This window comes from Archocentrus centrarchus, unplaced genomic scaffold, assembly GCF_007364275.1.
Source record: "Archocentrus centrarchus isolate MPI-CPG fArcCen1 unplaced genomic scaffold, fArcCen1 scaffold_36_ctg1, whole genome shotgun sequence".
Classification (NCBI taxonomy): domain Eukaryota; kingdom Metazoa; phylum Chordata; class Actinopteri; order Cichliformes; family Cichlidae; genus Archocentrus; species Archocentrus centrarchus.
The window spans coordinates 1,274,300-1,292,697 of NW_022060263.1; positions in this window are offsets into that span (position 1 = coordinate 1,274,300).

Genomic DNA, 18,398 nt, shown 5'->3' on the forward strand with positions numbered 1-18,398 from the left:
AATGGGCTAATTTAATGCCGTATCCAGCAGGCGTCACATTTCACTCATAGCTACATTTTGTCTGACTGGGAATCTCCAAAATAAATTTATTCCACCTTATTCTCTGGAAGTGTTTGCACCTGTGCCTGAATTTTATCTACAGGGCTTCTATTAGTGCTTCATGATGCAGAACTGCAAACGGCGGTGGATAATTTTCTTTCCTCTGACAAGGAAGCTCATTGTCTCTTAACATGTTCTGTTTCCAAGCCTGACTCTAAACAACAGCCTTGATTTGAGCTGTGCACTCACATCCAGGGAACATTCTTCTCATTTCATGAGCAGAAGGTGGAAGAAGGTCATTTAAATAAAAGCATTTCATAAATGAATCTGCAGTAATCCTCATGCTCCATTTTGTTATTTATGGTGAACATTCATTTTGTATTTCGACTCTGAAAGATCTGAGGACAGATGCATAAAAATCCAAAAATTCATGAATTGACTGAGTGCACAGAGACAGAAATGTGCATACACACTGTTTTTATGCAACTTATAATGATGTGCAAATGCATGGCCCTCTTTTAGAGATCTCAGCCATCTGAAACTTCTACACACATGCATGGACCTGATTTTCACTTCTACTAAATGGACTGGTGCTAATACAGCACTGTTCTGCTGACTGTGCTCTCAAAGCTTTTTACTGCCAGTCTTCATCCAGTCACACACATTCATATACTTTTATCTATGCTGAAGCACTTTGTTTAACATGTGTGTACGCAACACACACACACACACACACACACACACACACACACACACACACACACACACACACACACACACACACACACACACAGAAGCCATGAAAGACGAGTTTTATTTTCACAGTGGCTCAATCAGTGAACCTGAGAATGAAGAGTCTCATAAATTCATGAAGGCTGCTCAAGTTTATGAAACAACATTTCCCAAAAGTGACACCTCAAAGAGACACAGTTCCAGATCTGGGCAAATTTATCATTTCGAAACTTATCACAAATTTACTAAATAAATGACAACTTAGAGAGGCAAAAATGACCTATTTGAGACACAACGTAACCATAAAGAGCTGCAAAACAACTAAAATGTGATAAAATGACCACAGAGAAACTACACAAACAGAACGATATGAGACACTAAATGAGCAGAATGAGACCTCAAACAACCATGAACAGATGCTAAGTGAAGCTTGCCCCCCTGTGAGACAAGAGGGGAGTGTTTTTGTTGTCTGTGCCCAGGGATCCATTGTTTCATATTTCATCTAAGACTGAAATATTTCAAGTTCTTGTTGAATAACTTGGAGAAGTTTCTTGAAGTCAAGAAAAATGAGAAAGTTTTATGACTAAAAGCAGACCTCCCTCTGGACTGAAGACACCAATAATAAATATCTGCTGCAGTTTGAAGACTTCTGTGACAAATGATACTATTCATATATACTCAAAGTCCAACAGTTAAAGTGCCATTGTGAGTCTGTGCTCTCATGTATGAGAGAATGGCGCTGTTTACAGTTTACTTGTGTCTTGGCTGGACACAGTGTCAGCTCTGATTCAGGACTTGTGCTGGAAAAAGAAAACTGGATGTCAGTGAGGATTTTAAGCTGAACCTGCAACGCTTGTGCAACAACAACCTCCCACTTCAAAACACACAATGTTTTGCCCTTTAGTTGCGGCCGGTCTCTTTTTAGCAGTGAGCAGAGCAAGCAAAAAATATTAGTGCTGAATATTTGTCATGGTCCTGGGGTTTTGAACCCTAATCTTTAGTGTGCTGTGACTTTGAATTCTGGGTTATTATTGAATATTCTCTGTTCATGGTTTTCTAGTTTTGTTGTTTAGAATTCATATAATCCAGCTTTTCGTTCCTTGTGTAACTGTCACTTACATATATTTCAGGTCGGTGTTGAGTCTGGGCCTCTGTTTGCAATTTCTACTCTTTATTCTACTTATTGCCTGCTGCTTACTTGCAGGGCTTTTTCTTTCCTCTGCATTTTGTTTCTTCATTTTGTATCAGGTTTGTTTATTTATTTATTTTTGTTAGTTTTTGTTACTTTGTTTTCTGGTTTCTGGTCTGGGTTAGTTATTCATACTAGCTTCAGTGTTTCAGTTTAGTGTCGCCTCCCTGGTGTTTGTTGTCTTCAGATCATGTTTCTTCCTGTTTTATGTTGATAGTCATTTATCTCATGTACCGTGTTTTAGTTTTACTTCCCTGCGTCTTATTGTCTGAGTCTGTTTTGTTTTCCCAGCTGTCTCGACTCTGCCCCCCCCCCCCCCCCCCCCCATCCTTCTGAGTACATGTAGTCCCTGCCTTTCAGCTGTGCACCAAGTCTGTTCTGTTCTCCCCATCTGCTTTATTTAAGACCTTTGGTGTCTGCAGTTGATCTTCTGTTTGAGATTACTCCATCTGACTAAAGGTTGGGGGGGGGGGCTTTTTTGATTTTTTTTTTTTTTTTTGGTTATCAAGTTCTGCCTCAACTAGTCTGTGTTTGGGTCCTTTTCTGCAACATATGGCATTATTAGGATTACTGTACTTTACACAGAAATCTGCAACAGGACTGCAGAAAGCAGATATAAACAGAGGGACTGTTTGTTATATCTACAGGGGTGATAGCAGAATAAGTCGGCTCGGGGGCCCCTGGACTTGCAGCAGGCAGCAGAGTTGCTCTCTGTGCACTGAGTGTAGTGTTTAAGTAGCACAGCAGTCTGCAGTATGGCACCCCTGATATCCCAGATTCTCAAACATACCCCATAAACATACCCCATAACAATCATTTGTGATGGACATTGATCAAGCATGTCCATCACAAATGCCTCATCAAATGAGCTAAGATGAGGCATGTTTATGCTCAATACAAATAAACATAACCAAAGTGATAATTAGGCCTTAAAGCCAGACTTTAACACAACACCGGGCAATAGCCCATCACGTCAAGCTGGTTCTGTGTTATTCACCCTGAAATGCATCCATCTGTACATGAACCTGCTCTGCCTCCTGAGTCACAGCCACCCTGAGTGAATAACGCAAGACAGGTAAAGCAGTTTATTTTGTTTGTTTTTTCAATATAGTGGGCATCAAAACCTCATGAATAATGCTGCCATTTTTAATCATTAAAAGTAATGTCTTACTTTACTCATGTCAGCTTTGTAAAAAGTGATTTGTTGCAATGCTCATCACAGTATCACTACATATTTATGCAAATTATTCCTCTCCTAAGGCCTAGATTATATTTACTTGTGGTGCTTTTGGACACACACATGGATAGCTATGGATACCATGGTTATATATATATATATATATATATATATATATATATATATATATATATATATATATATATATATATATATATATTCCATTTCCCACCTGAAGAATGCATATGCAGCCGGTGCACTGTGGTACTCAGAGGGCTCACATACAGCACTGTGAAAAAGCATTTGCCTCCTTCCTGATTTCCTGTTTTTTGTTTTTTTTGCATATTTTTCACACTGTTTGAGGTCATGAAGCATTTTAATATTAAACTGACAGATGTCAGTGATGTCCCTCATCTGGTCTTGAGTCTCTTTAGATGGTGTGATAATGATGACGTGCCACTTTGTCCAACAGGTTCTGTTTCAGTATTTTCTTGGTTCAGCAGGTCTGCAGTAATCAGGCGTCGTTAATCACACTTAAATCGTGATTTAACAAGGAATGCAATTAATTTTCACACACAGCCAGGTGTGATTTTTTTTTTCCCCAGATGAATGAAATAATCTTTTAATAACTGGATTTTGTAATTACCTGGGTTATCCTTGGCTAATATAATATAATAATATAAAAAAAATGTTTGAAGCTTGTAAAACATGTAATTGTGACAAATATGCGAAAAACAAAAACAAACTCTGGAAATACTTTTTCATGATACTGTACATCCACATGTTCACCCTGTAATTACCAGATTTATTTCACTTGCACACTCACAGGAGAAGCACTGGCATAATGAGAAAGGTGTTCAGGTTTCTTTGAGTTTTTAAGTGTGAGCACAAGGTCAACAATAAAGCTGTGAAAAAATCAGAATACCCTTTTTTTCTGTTTTTGTTTTTCTGGTTCTGCTGAAATTCAGTTCAGGTTTATTTGCACAATTCACAAAACAGTCACTGCAAGGAGCCATCCTGTAATATTAGAAAGAAACAATCACAACCCTATATGAGCAAACACTTGACAACAGTGATAAGGAAACATTCCCCTTTAACAGGAAGAAACATTACACTGTTACACTGCAGAGAAATAAAACACAAACATACAACAACGAGCTTCTTTGTGACACCTTAAAACCCACGCTCAGCATTTGCTTTTATCAGTGTTGATACTTTGTGCATATCTTTATCATTTTTAATGTTTTTCTTATCATTTTCTTTTTTTTTCTCTCTTTTGTAGGAATATATTACTTTGGTTGTTTCTAAATATAAGTTATATATATATATATATATATATATATGTATATATATATATAAAAGTTTGACTTGATTTAAATGTAACATTCTCCAAAATTTGTGCTTTATCATTACCTACCTGCCATGCTTTTTACTCAGAGGAACTTATAAAGATGGGTGGATGCTGCAAAACAATGGAAATGCTCTTTGTTCCCATAAAAAGAAGCCAGGTCTAGACATAACTTTCAGATACTTTCAGATCATCTGCTAAAGATGCAACTTGTTCTTTTATTCTCCACTTATTCAGTTTCGTCAGTTTTTTCAGGACACACTGCGCACTGTGCTGAGGTATGCCAAGTTTTCAGCTAATAACTCTTTGTGAATAAATTTGTTCATACAAATAAACTACTGTATACTTGTCAAACTATCTGTCATATTATCTTTGGCATTTTTCACAGATTCAACTGAAGAAATGGGAACAAATTGTATTTTTGTGACAGGCTGCCTGTAACAAAGTGCCTGAAGATACGATTTAAAATTGGTTCTTTACTAAGTTGTCTGTCTTTTGTAAACACAGCAGTGGTTCATCCACTGAATCAGGGCCCTTTTTAAACAAACAAACACACTTATCTGAAAATGATCAGGGGGTGGACTGGATGGAAACTTTGTGGAAAAGTAGTTAATGTTCAGAGAAAGACCTTCAGAAATCCTGGAGAACTACGTGTCTGCAGCGTGCTGACCAAGCTTGCTACTGTTAACTGATAACTGAATAACGACATCCAGATGTCATCATTTATTTCTCAAAAAACAAACAAACAAAAGCAAAAACAAAACAGCAAAACACAAATGTTTAGGCTCCAAAATATGGCGTCCCAAACCAAAACGTGACACTGGTGGCATATTTATCTATACATAAAGTTTATGGTCATACCTATTTTAGATTTAGTTTCTTATAATTTGTATATTTACCTTTGTTTAGAGTAACAAACTTGGCTTGTTTAAATAAAAAAAATCGACAAATTCTCGATATTAATTACGTTTCAATGAGAAATCATTTGATGGAACCGAACAGGATTTATTGAAATAGACTGTTTGAGTAATAAAGTATCTGCAGATTAGAATGCTATGAAGCTAATAGTAGAGCAGAGTCCAGTGATCATAGGAAGCAGGACAGGACCCCTGGAGAAAAGATGCTGGTGATGGCAGAGATGAAGCAGGTGGAGACTTGGACGAGGACCTCCAGGCCAGGATGAGGTGGGGAGGTGAGTGGGTGGACGTAAGTGGGTGGAGGCAGGTCACACAAATGAGAGTCTGAAAGGCTGAATGACAGAGGGTGGATAGCTCACAGGAGCCAGATAATCCAACTGGACCAAACTGAACAGTGATGAGAGGACATGAAGCAAATGTCCACAGGTCAGACTTGAACCCAGGCCACTGCCTTTCAGCCCAAAGGGTTTTGGTTGCCTGCTCACACTATAAGCCATTCTGATACCCGGCAGTAAATGTGACAGCGTGGGAAAGCGGAAGAGATGTAAAGCCTAGACTAGATCTTCCTTCCTGAACCTACACTTAAGCTTCATTTCAACGAGGAGAGCTCATTTGAAGGAAGTACACATGATTTATTGAAATATAGAGTTTGAGTTATAAACTATTTGGAAATTAGTCTCCAACGATGGTAGGACAGAATCCCTGAACAACAAATAACAGCAGTTTTATCATTTCAGTGGAAATAAATCAAATGACAGGCTGGCTGCAGTGTCAACATTAAGGAGACAGACTGACATAACACAAAATGAACTGTATATGGTGATGATAGGTGACAGAGAAGGATTCAGGTTTAAACAATGAAATAAGCAGTGAACAGAGGAATGAGCCTGTGTCAAAGGGCCGTCAGAGGACAGCAGAGATAAAGCCTCAGGGGTTTTAACAATATCTTGTGTCATGTCTCTGTATCATTGTGGAGTCTTTACCTTACAATATAAAGCTCCTTGAGGTGTCCACTGCTGTGATTTGGCCCTATAAAAATAAAATTGAATTGAATTAAAGAATGGTCCAGAGACATCAGCTATATTTGCCATGCAATATGGGAATGCATTTGCACTGCCAATTCTGACCCCATATGTAGCATGACTCAATGACTGAATATTTCAGGACAGGACAGGGACAGAGCAGAAAGGTCTACATTCAGCTACCTGCAAAACATTTCCCTTTTAGTACCACAAAACCGGTTGATGGTTTTATGTTCACGTAGAATTGCAGATATTCAAAGAAAATGCACAACATTATAAAAAGGACATTTTCTGCCAGTTATTGAGCAGCTCGGCCAGAAACCTTACTCTGAGGACAACCTTTATTTAATTAGACTGAGAAGAGCAGATTCGGCACTGAGGAGACTAGATGGAATAATCCACAGGAAAAAGTGCAGCCTCGGGGTATGGCATGAATGAGATTCAGATGGCCAAACAGGGAAGCAGCTGACATTTAAAGATTTCGAGAGAGATGCAATTATTATTTTGTAATTTAGATTTTTATTCTTTTCAAAAAGATTTTAGCTATTTTGGGCTCACTCTGATAACTGGAAAAGGAGTTATCTCGAGCAAAAAGCAGCTTCATGTCCAGCATTCAGGAGCTCGGTATCAGGGACCGGGCAGAGGGAAGAGAAAGAATAACTTTATTGATCCCAGAGGGAAATGCATATGTCTGACATATCTCATCTGCTATTTGTGTGAGAATTGAAAAGCCTGGTGGCTGTGGGTATGAATGATTTAGTATCTCTCTGTTTTACAGTGGAGAGAGGAGTCTTCCAGCGCTGGTGGGTTTTTGTTCCATAAAGGTGTTATAAAGTGTTATAGCACAGTTGTTCAGGATGGCTTCTACCTTTCTCTGGTAGGACAGTCAACACATTGTGTGAATCCAGTCAGGTGGGAGGAGAGAGAAACATGATTGAAGTCTGAAGAAGAGATGATGAAGAGTGCCTCTGGATGTTTAGTCTGTAGCCTAGCAACAGTTTCATGGAGAACTTGACATGGACACGTTGCTTTGGGGGGAGGTGACTGAATTCTCTTGGTACATCATATGGTCAACTGCCAACAATATGAATATCAGGGCAGCACGTTTTCTCTCTGACAGTGACGTGTGCAGGATCACACCATCTCTGGGTCACAATAAAGGCAGGCCTCCACCTTTTGTCTTGCCGCTGGCTTTAGCGTCTCTGTATGAGGGTCATACCAGGTAGATCCACCTTAGAGTCTGAGGTGTTTCAGTACAACACATGAGACTGACTCACAGCGTACTTTCTGAGTCTTCATCAATATCTCCAGCTCATCACTTTTGTTGGGCAGAGTTGACATTTCCCATGATGACTGTTGGCAGAAAGGGCTTATATCTCCCCTTCTGAGCCTTCACCTTCACACCAGCACAGCAACCATGAAAACACCTCTTTATCTCAGCTGGAACAGGGTGGGCTTTTCCAGACTTGCTCCATTTCAGTGAAAAACGCTCTTCTCTTGAGTGAACTCTTCTCCCCACAGAAGCATCCATATCACACCAGACTTTGCTGCTGCTAGTTGTTCTAGAATGTTCTAGATGATTCAATTCAATTTTTCAATTCAATTTTATTTATATAGCGCCAAATCACAACAAACTGTCGCCTCAAGGCGCTTTGTATTGTGGGTAAAGACCCTACAATAATACAGAGAAAACCCAACAGTCAAAACGACCCCCTATGAGCAGCACTTGGTGACAGTGGAAAGGAAAACTCCCTTTTAACAGGAAGAAACATCCAGCAGAACCAGGCTCAGGGAGGGGGGGTCATCTGTCGCGACCGGTTGGGCTGAGGGGAGAGAAAGACATGCTGTGGAAGAGAGCCAGAGATTAATATCAATTAATGATTAAATGCAGAGTGGAGTATAAACAAAGTAAATAAGGTGAATGAAAAACAGTGCATCATGTGAACCCCCCAGCAGACTAGGCCGATAGCAGCATAACTAAGGGATGGTCAGGGTCACCTGATTAAGCCCTAACTATAAGCTTTATCATAAAGGAAAGTTTTAAGCCTAATCTTAAAAATAGAGAGGGTGTCTGCCTCCCGAATCCAAGCTGGAAGCTGGTTCCACAGAAGAGGGGCCTGAAAGCTGAAGGCTCTGCCTCCCATTCTACTCTTAAGTATCCTAGGAACCACAAGTAAGCCAGCAGTCTGAGAGCGAAGTGCTCTGTTGGGGTGATATGGTACTATGAGGTCTTTGAGATAAGATGGGGCCTGATTATTCAAGACCTTGTATGTGAGGAGAAGAATTTTAAATTCTATTCTAGATTTAACAGGGAGCCAATGAAGAGAAGCCAATATGGGAGAAATCTGCTCTCTCTTTCTAGTCCCTGTCAGTACTCTAGCTGCAGCATTTGGATCAGCTGAAGGCTTTTCAGGGAGCTTTTAGGACAGCCTGATAATAATGAATTACAATAGTCCAGCCTAGAAGTAATAAATGCATAAATTAGCTTTTCAGCATCAGTCTGAGAAAGGATGTTTCTAATTTTAGAAATATTGCACAAATGCAAAAAAGCGGTCCTACATATTTGTTTAATATGTGCATTGAAGGACATATCCTGGTCAAAAATGACTCCAAGATTTCTCACAGTGTTACTGGAGGCCAAAGTAATGCCATCCAGAGTAAGTATCTGGTTAGACACCATGTTTCTAAGATTTGTGGGGCCGAGAACAAGAACTTCAGTTGATCTGAATTTAGAAGCAGGAAATTAGAGGTCATCCAGGCCTTAATGTCTTTAAGACATTCCTGCAGTTTAACTAATTGATGTGTGTCATCTTGCTTCATTGATAGGTAAAGCTGAGTATCATCTGCATAACAATGAAAATTGATGCAGTGCTTTCTAATAATACTGCCTAAGGGAAGCATGTATAATGTAAATAAAATTGGTCCTAGCACAGAACCCTGTGGAACTCCATAATTAACCTTAGTGTGTGAAGAAGACTCCCCATTTACATGAACAAATTGGAGTCTATGAGATAAATATGATTCAAACCACTGCAGTGCAGTACCTTTAATACCTATAGTATGCTCTAATCTCTGTAATAAAATGTTATGGTCAACAGTATCAAAGCTGCACTGAGGTCCAACAGGACAAGAACAGAGATGAGTCCACTGTCAGAGGCTCTAAGAAGATCATTTGTAACCTTCACTAATGCTGTTTCTGTACTGTGATGAATTCTGAAACCTGACTGAAACTCTTCAAATAAACCGTTCCTCTTTTAAGTAGAGGTTTAATTACAGCCACCTTGAAGGTCTGTGGTACATAGCCAACTAATAAAGACTGATTGATCATTTTTAAGATTGAAGCATCAATAATTGGAAAGACTTCTTTGAACAGTCTAGTAGGAATGGGATCTAACAAATATGTTGCTGGTTTGGAGGAAGTAACTATTGAAGTTAAATCTGAAAGATCAACTGGAGCAAAAGAGTCTAAACAAATACCAGCAGTGCTGAAAGCAGCTGAACATGAAGAATAATCTTTGAGATGGTTATGAATAATTTTTTCTCTAATGTCTAAAATTTTATTTGTAAAGAAATCCATGAAGTCACTACTAGTTAACGTGAAAGGAATACTCGGCTCTACAGAGCTCTGACTCTTTGTCAGCCTGGCTACAGTGCTGAAAACAAACCTGGGGTTGTTCTTATTTTCTTCAATTAATAATGAATAGTAAGATGTCCTAGCTTTACGGAGGGCTTTTTTATAGAGCAACAAACTCTTTTTCCAGGCTAAATGAGCATCTTCTAATTTAGTGAGACGCCATTCCCTCTCCAGCTTTCGGGTATCTGCTTTAAGCTGTGCGTTTGTGAATTATACCACGGAGTCAGGCACTTCTGATTTGAAGCTTTCCTTTTCAGAGGAGCCACAGTATCCAAAGTTATACGCAGTGAGGATGTAAAACTATTGACGAGATAATCGACCTCACTGGGAGCAGAGTTTAGGTAGCTGCTCTGCACTGTGTTGGCACTGAAGAGCATAACAATGAAGGAATTAGATCCTTAAACTTAGTTACAGCACTTTCAGAAAGACTTCTACTGTAATTAAACTTATTCCCCACTGCTGTGTAATCCATTAAAGTAAATGTAAATGTACTAAGAAATGATCAGACAGGAGGGGGCTTTCAGGGAATACTGTTAAGTCTTCAGTTTCTATGCCATATGTTAGGACAAGATCCAGAGTATTATTAAAGTGGTGGGTGGGCTCCTTTACATTTTGAGAGAAGCCAATTGAATCTAACAATAGATTAAATGCAGTGTTGACGCTGTCATTCTCAGCATCTACATGGATGTTAAAATCACCCACTATAATGATTTTATCTGAACTGAGCACTAAATCAGATAAAAAGTCTGAGAAATCAGACAGAAACTCTGAGTAAGGACCAGGTGGACGATAGATAATAACAAATAAAACAGGTTTTTGATTTTCCCAATTAGGATGGACCAGACTAAGAGTCAGGCTTTCAAAAGAATGAAAACTTTGTCTGGGTCTTTGATTAATTAATAAGCTGGAATTGAAGATTGCAGCTAATCCTCCTCCTTGACCTGTGCTTCGAGCATTCTGACAGTTACTGTGACTCGGGGTGTTGATTCATTTAAACTAACATATTCATCCTGCTGTAACCAGGTTTCTGTAAGGCACAATAAATCAATACGTTGATCAATTATTAAATCATTTACTAATAGGGACTTGGAAGAGAGAGACCTAATGTTTAACAATCCACATTTAATTGTTTTATTTTTTGGTGCAGTTGATGAAGCTGTATTATTTATTGTTTTTGAATTTTTATGCTTAAATAGCTTTTTGCTGATTTTAGCTTTGGTTTTTGGTGGTCTGATGCAAGTATTGTACTGTGTCATATAGAGCATGGGTTTGGAGGGCTTTGAGATACTGATAGAACATATCCCTGTCGTATTTTCAGTTGAGATCACTAATCAGTGCTAGATATGGTTCTGCCCTGTGTGCTTCCAATCTCAGCGCCCTTCTATTCTTGTGCCGTTCAGGTTTTCATTTCTACAATTATGTTTATCTATTTGTCATTTTGTGTGCTATTATTTTTCCTTTCAATCATGTCAGATTCTGGCAGCAACATCTTCAATCCCATTATGATTCCAGACAAAGATCATCGTAAGTCCTGATTCATCTCCTGTGTAATAGCAACAGAAGGAGCTCCCACATTGTATCGTGTCAGGACTACAACCAATCCTCTTCAATTCAAATTCTCACTGCCAGCAAAATCATCCAATCTCAGCGCTGCACCGCTGGAAGAGCTTGCCTCAGTCTCTCTGCTAGTCTTTGACACCTGTCTGCGAGCTCTGGAGAGTGCAATCAGCACGTCCCTGTACGAACACCCTCGTTCATCCAGCATTCCACCCTGGCATTCTGCCTCAGCCTCCACATCCTCGCCTCAGTTTTCTCTGGCCTCGCCTCTCACAGGGTCATCCTGAATTCCCCAGGCAACCAATGTTTCTTCTAATCTGTGCACAAAATACTGCAAGGTAAAGACATTAATAATTTATTTAATCTCCTGCTGCCTCCCCCAGAATGTGATTAAAAGGTTGCTTCTATGCCTATCTAGCAGCTGAAATCCTCTGATGCTTGCCTGTCTAAAGACATGTCCACTGGTCAGTTTTTTGGTGGCCTTTGGCATTTTTTGGTACATTCTGTCTTTTTATAAACTGCACAGAGTGTACTGAAAAATGCCAAAGGCCACCAAAAAGCTCGCAGACAGGTGTCAAAGGCTGGCAGAGAGACTGAGGCAAGCTCTTGCAAGATTGGATGAGTTTGCTGGCAGTGTAAATTTGCAGTGAGGAGGAATGGTTGTAGTCCTGACACAATACAATGCTGGAGCTCCTTCTGCTGCTATTACACAGGAGAGGAATCGGGATTACAGATGATCTTTGTCAGGAATCATGACGCGATTGAAAATGTTTTCGACATGACTGAAAGGAAAAATAATAACACCCAAAATGACAAATACATAAACAAGATTGCAGGAATGAGAGCCTGAAAGGAACAATAACAGAAGAGCACTGAGATTTAAAGCACATGGAACAGAGGCAGACTGGCTCGCAGAAGGTGGGCAAGGAAATGATCGGTGATGACCAAATTAAATGTGACAGTGTGGGAAAGAAGAAGTGACGTAAAGAATAGACTAGCAGCCTGAACTCAATGCAGGCAGATGAGTGAATGCAGATTTCCCTAGGCTGCAAGGGCGATAGTCACGCCATTACAATAAGCTATAAAAAGCATTTATGTTAAAACACACACACACATTTTATGCTATACTATACATTATTTGTCTGTTGTGAGACTACAGAACACCGTTCCTGAGGATATCCTCATATATGTCTGCAGATTCATGTTAATGTGTCATATTTTTGCTCAACTTTGGTCATCCTAAAACACAGGGCAGCATCTTTCCACCAGCTGTAGGGAAATTATTATTTTTCTACACTGTAAACCCGAATAAGTTGAATCTACTTAAAAAAACCAAGGTAACTCGTTGCCTTAAATTTTTTAAGTAATGAAACAGTTCATTTAACTCGGCCTGTTAAGTAAGCACTACTCCATTTCCAGTTGAACTAAATTGTATGTTCTAATTGACCAAACTTATCTTTTATAGTTCATGAAAAAATAAAGTGTCTTTTGATCAATCAGTTCCCCCTATCCTTTTCATGGTTGTGTGTGTGTGTGTGTGTGGGGGGGGGGGCTGGAGCCTATCCCAGCTGACAACACACACACAACCATGAAAAGGATAGGGGGAACTGATTGATCAAAAGATTGACAACGCAGTAAGATGCAGGGTACACCCCATACAGGTCACCAGCTGGTTGCATGGCTGACACAGACAACCATTCACACCTGTGGCCAATTGAGAGAGACCTATTAACCCCAGTAACTGCACGTCTTCAGATTGTGGGAGAAAACCCACACAGACACAGGGAGAGCATACAAACTCCACACAGCAAGAGTCCCAGGCTAAGGTGGACTTAAACCCAGACTATCAGATATCTATTCTAGCTGTGAGGCAGCAGTGCTAACCACCACGCCACCATGCTGCTCAGTAACAGAAATATTTTTTACAGTGTTGAAATGTGTCTGTTTAAATTTGGTAAATAAACATGATAAAACTCAGCCCTGCTGAAGGCTGGTACATTGACATTTACAAATAACATTTGTCCATGGAACAATAGAAAATTATACGAGAGAGCGTTGTGAACAAAAACACCAAATGTCTACTACTCCAAAAAAGCGAGAGGCCTGGGCCAAGCCAGAATTGAACCCAGACCTTCCAGATGGTATTCTACCTGTGAGGTAGCAGTGCTAACCATCATGCCACTATGCAGCTGTGCATTAGCCCAGTCTGTTAAAACTGGTATAAACTAGATTTTTAGCAGGTTCAAAACTTGATGATATTAAGTTGTTTGAACTCAAACACATGATTACAATAAGATAGACCATCACAAAGTACAGTCTACTCAGCATTAATAAGTAATGTTCACATTCTAGGCAATTTTAAGTAATATGAACTCAATATTTTTAAGTGGAATCAAAATCTGGGTTTACAGTGTATCCAGTGGAAATTTAAAACAATCAGAAGCCCTCACACCAAGTATAGATCCTATTCCTTGTATCCTACAATACGGTGTTTCTTACTGCAACTGTATAACCACCACCAACAATCCCTCTGTCCTCATATTCAAGTTTACTAAAGCCATGTCAGAAAGTACAAAAGAGAAGCGTGTGAGGAGGAGATTCAGAAAGATATGTGACAGCTGATGTGACATGAGCTACAGCAGAGAAATGTATAAAACGGAGACAGAGAAGGAAGCAGGCGATAAAGAAAGGTAGAGGAAGGAGGAGTTTAAATTTGATGTACTTTTTTCCATGAATTGAGCCAGTCAGGACAGACATCTAGCATTTGAGGCAATATCTCATATTAAGGGAACTATTACTATGAGTGGCTCCCAAAAGAAGGACTTTGGGGTGGATAAAATCCTCACATTAACCGCCCTTTACTGTGTCAAGGCTCAAAACACGGTGGTATTGACCACTGGAGCCAGGGCTCCTCCTAATGGACAGCTTTGAGTACTGCAGTGTCATTGTACAGAAGGAGTTCAAAACCAGAACAGCAGCAGTCTAAAGAAACATGCATGAGTGTGTGTGTGTGTGTGTGTGTGGGGGGGGGGGGGGGGGGGGGTCGACCAAATTTGATCCAGAAAGTTCAGTTGGAAGATTTTCTTCTCCATCTAGTGCTTGAGAGCTAAAGAGAAAGGGCTAAATCAATGTATCTATAAAACAATGCAACATGCAGACTGTAAAATGTATAAAAAAGACTATGTCACAAGTAAATATGTATGTATGTATACATATTTACATAATCTGTATATGGGACATAGTGGGGATGTACAAATTTGCATGTTCTCCCCATCCCTGCGTGGGTTTTCTCTGGGTGCTCCAGCTTCCTCCCACAGTTCACACACAAGACAAAGACTAGAGATAGAAGATGAGTCATGAAAATGTTTATATAAAAAGAATCCATACAATAAAATACAATAGAATACAGCAGAATAAACTCATTAAAGATAGTTAAAGTAGACTTCTTATGCTTTTCCTAATTTTCTTTGTAATCTTTTGGTGATGGATGTTCAAACATGGCTAAAGTTTCAAATACAAGCTCAGAGCACTGGCGACCCATTAACAACCAATCCCTGTGTGCCGAAAGCTCAGGCTCTAAACACTCTGTTCCTGGCTGTTTTTTTCTACTCTTGGCCTTCTATGACATCACAGAAATAGGATATTCCTAATATGGTCATCTCAGGCCCACGGCTCTGAAGCCCCACCCACCTGCTGTTCAAACCTGGGGCAGACAGTCAGAACAAAACTGGCAGAGGAGGAGGGACCGAGTCTAAAATGTGTTACATAAAACTTATTAAAGCTCGTTTCCGGCAGTGGATCAGCTGAGGCTCTGCAGCCGCTCCGGCACAGCTGTAGAATCAAAATACTGAATACTTTGGAGGGAGGAACTACTCAGTGTTGTAGATCCAAAGGATCTTTGGAGGAATTAAGGAGACAATTAGCACTTATTTCAAAACAAAATCAATAACTAAAAGAAAAATCCATAAACAAGCCAAGCAAGCATTCAGCTTCTCACGCTGTTCTCACATCTCGCAGCGTGAGAACTGAAATCTGCTCCATCAAATTCTTTCATCTGGAATTTTGGAACAACTTTTGAAAGACGTCCTACTTGGTGTGGGGCTTTTTGCTCATTTCACCACATAAGCAAAAACACAACCTTCAGTTTGCAGGAGGAGATTGTTTCCTCCTTCATTAATTTTAACACAACCCAAATATACACATTTACAACACTTGCATGCAGCACACCTTCAGTACTCTCACTTTGTGAGACACAGTCTATGAACCAGAATGGAAATCACATATATGAAAACAGATTCTTATTCATATAATCCAACATAAATTTGCCAACAGCTCAGCTGGTATGGACAAAAAAAAAAAACAGACAAAAAAAGGAGATAGGGAGCAACACAATGGCATCACACCACACTTCCAGACTCTGCACAGGCAGTATAATGCAGTCCACTGCTTAATGAGCACACAGAATATACAGTACACAGCTAATAATCACCATAATGAAAGATTACTGGACAAGGGATTAAATCCAGGAGCTACCTTACAGACTGAAAAGGCAGACATCTCTGGACTACATCAAAATCAAACATTGATAAAGCTGCACCTTATAGAACAACTGAACCACGTAGCAGCGGCATTGGCTGTAATGACAGATCGTTACTGGGCTGTTTTGATGTGTTTTGGTAGAAAAACGGTTGTTATTTCTATCAAGACGTCAGATTTTCTTTCATTTACATTTTCTCTGAATAGCTGCAGGACACTGAGAGAAAACCTACCACTGTGTGGGTGTATTAACTTTCATTTAGATGCATGTTATGTTGTGGAAATGTTATGTATAAGATTCTTTCATGGAAGGACTGCACTGAACGAGAAGCCTAATAACCTGAAAATAAGCTCCTTATTTAATGAGTAGTTTTTTCTCTTATATCTAAACTGGCGGGTGAGACATTTAGCTTTTAATAAGACATTTTGGATTAATTTTAATTGATTGTTTTCATCTTGCACAACACTGTAATTAAGGACACTGAACATACACAAAAATCTGTCCAGCCTTTGTTTGAAACTGTGATAACAGAACTGCTGCTACAGAAAATAATGCTGCAGTGACGACTGCAGAAACCATCAGCTGACTGGAACAAACTGTCTGTCAGGTTGTTTATTATGTATATTTTTGTCAGGGGTCATTTACAGAAAGATACCAGTGTCTGAAGAGGGACTCAAACTAGCAACCTCTGATCAGTACTTTAACTGTGTGAGCAGCCCCACCCGGCACTGTTTGGCCTGTTATACAAGAAGGTGCAACACAGGTGCCCATATTTTAGCCTGTAATGTTAATTAATGTTAAATAATCACTGATAATATAACTAGCAATTGTTTTTGTACTGATTGCAGTTACTTATTATTAAGCTGTGACATAGCTTGCATTCAGCTGTGGTTGAGCCTTTCTGCTCTGCATGAAGCTCACTCACGGCGTCACCTACAGATGGCTGCTTGTTAACGGTGAAGGAATCAAAGTCATTCCTCTTTCTCTGAAGTAATAGTGCCATCTATGAGAGGGAGCTGCTAATAGCTCTGTCATGCATAGTGGCCACTACAGTGGACAGCTATTTTAAAAGCCATTTTCATGTAGAAGCAGTGTAGCTACATATCAGCCACTTCAGAACACCACAGGCAGTCAGCGAGTTACAAGCAAGAGCGAGAGTAAAGAAAAGCATCCGTCGTCTATGTTCAGCATCTCAGGACCTCCTTCTTTGCTCAAAAAGACACTTTAAAGATCCATAAACATTATAGGAATTATTGATTTTATACAAGTATAGAATCACAAAGCATGCATCACTATACTGATCATGTTGATGTGGAATTACTTGGTTCATTGTAAGGAAATCACATGCAGGTGTAGTTTGTGCTGTTTTCCATAATTAAGAGTCATATTATCTTCCATCCATTTTCTTCCACTTATCCAGGTCTAGGTCATGTTCTGGGTCTCCTCTGGGGTCCGGACATAGTTAGGCCTGGATCAGGAATCCCTTAACAATCCCTTAATTTATGCTGCTATGGGCTCAGGCTGCTGGGGGATGTGCTGTGACAGACCGAGCACTCCCTTCACTCCCCATGCATTTAAATGGTGCTGCTGGATTGTGTTAACGTGTGTCTGCTCTCTCTTTGCTGTCCTGCTTGGTTTCTTTTACACTTCTCTTTGCTGTCTCCTGACCCCCAGACTGATTCAGTAGATGGCCTGCCCTTCCCTGAGCCCAGTTCAGTGTTTGCTCACGGGGGGATCATCTCTCTAATATTGTAGGCTCTTCAGCGTTCACTGTAAATCACCTGACTGTTTTGTCAGTGGGAGCTATAGAAATAAAATGTCATTGAATTTGCATCCCCAGAAACCTCACCTAAGAAGTGGCATCCTAATCAAATGGCAGAAGCACATCAGTAGCTTTGTTCAGTAAGGTAGAGCAGCAGCTGCACTCTGAGCCCTTCTGGGATTACTGAGCTCCTCACCCCACAGTGTCTCTAAGGGTGAGCCCAGACATCCCTCAGAGGTATCTGCAGTCCTGTTCTTTCACTCACAGTGAACATTTTTCAAATAATTTCAGGCATAACAGTTAATTTTCACAGTGTAAAAGACACTGTTCTGTCAACCAGAATAAAAAACTGATAGCTAGGTAAATAAAAAAACGACCCTGGTTGCCATAATGTATGAAAATGTTAGCGTGCTACGAACCTGTTAAATGATCTATAACCATGTGTGAAAATACTCACTAAAGGAAGGAGGTTTTCTCTGGTTTA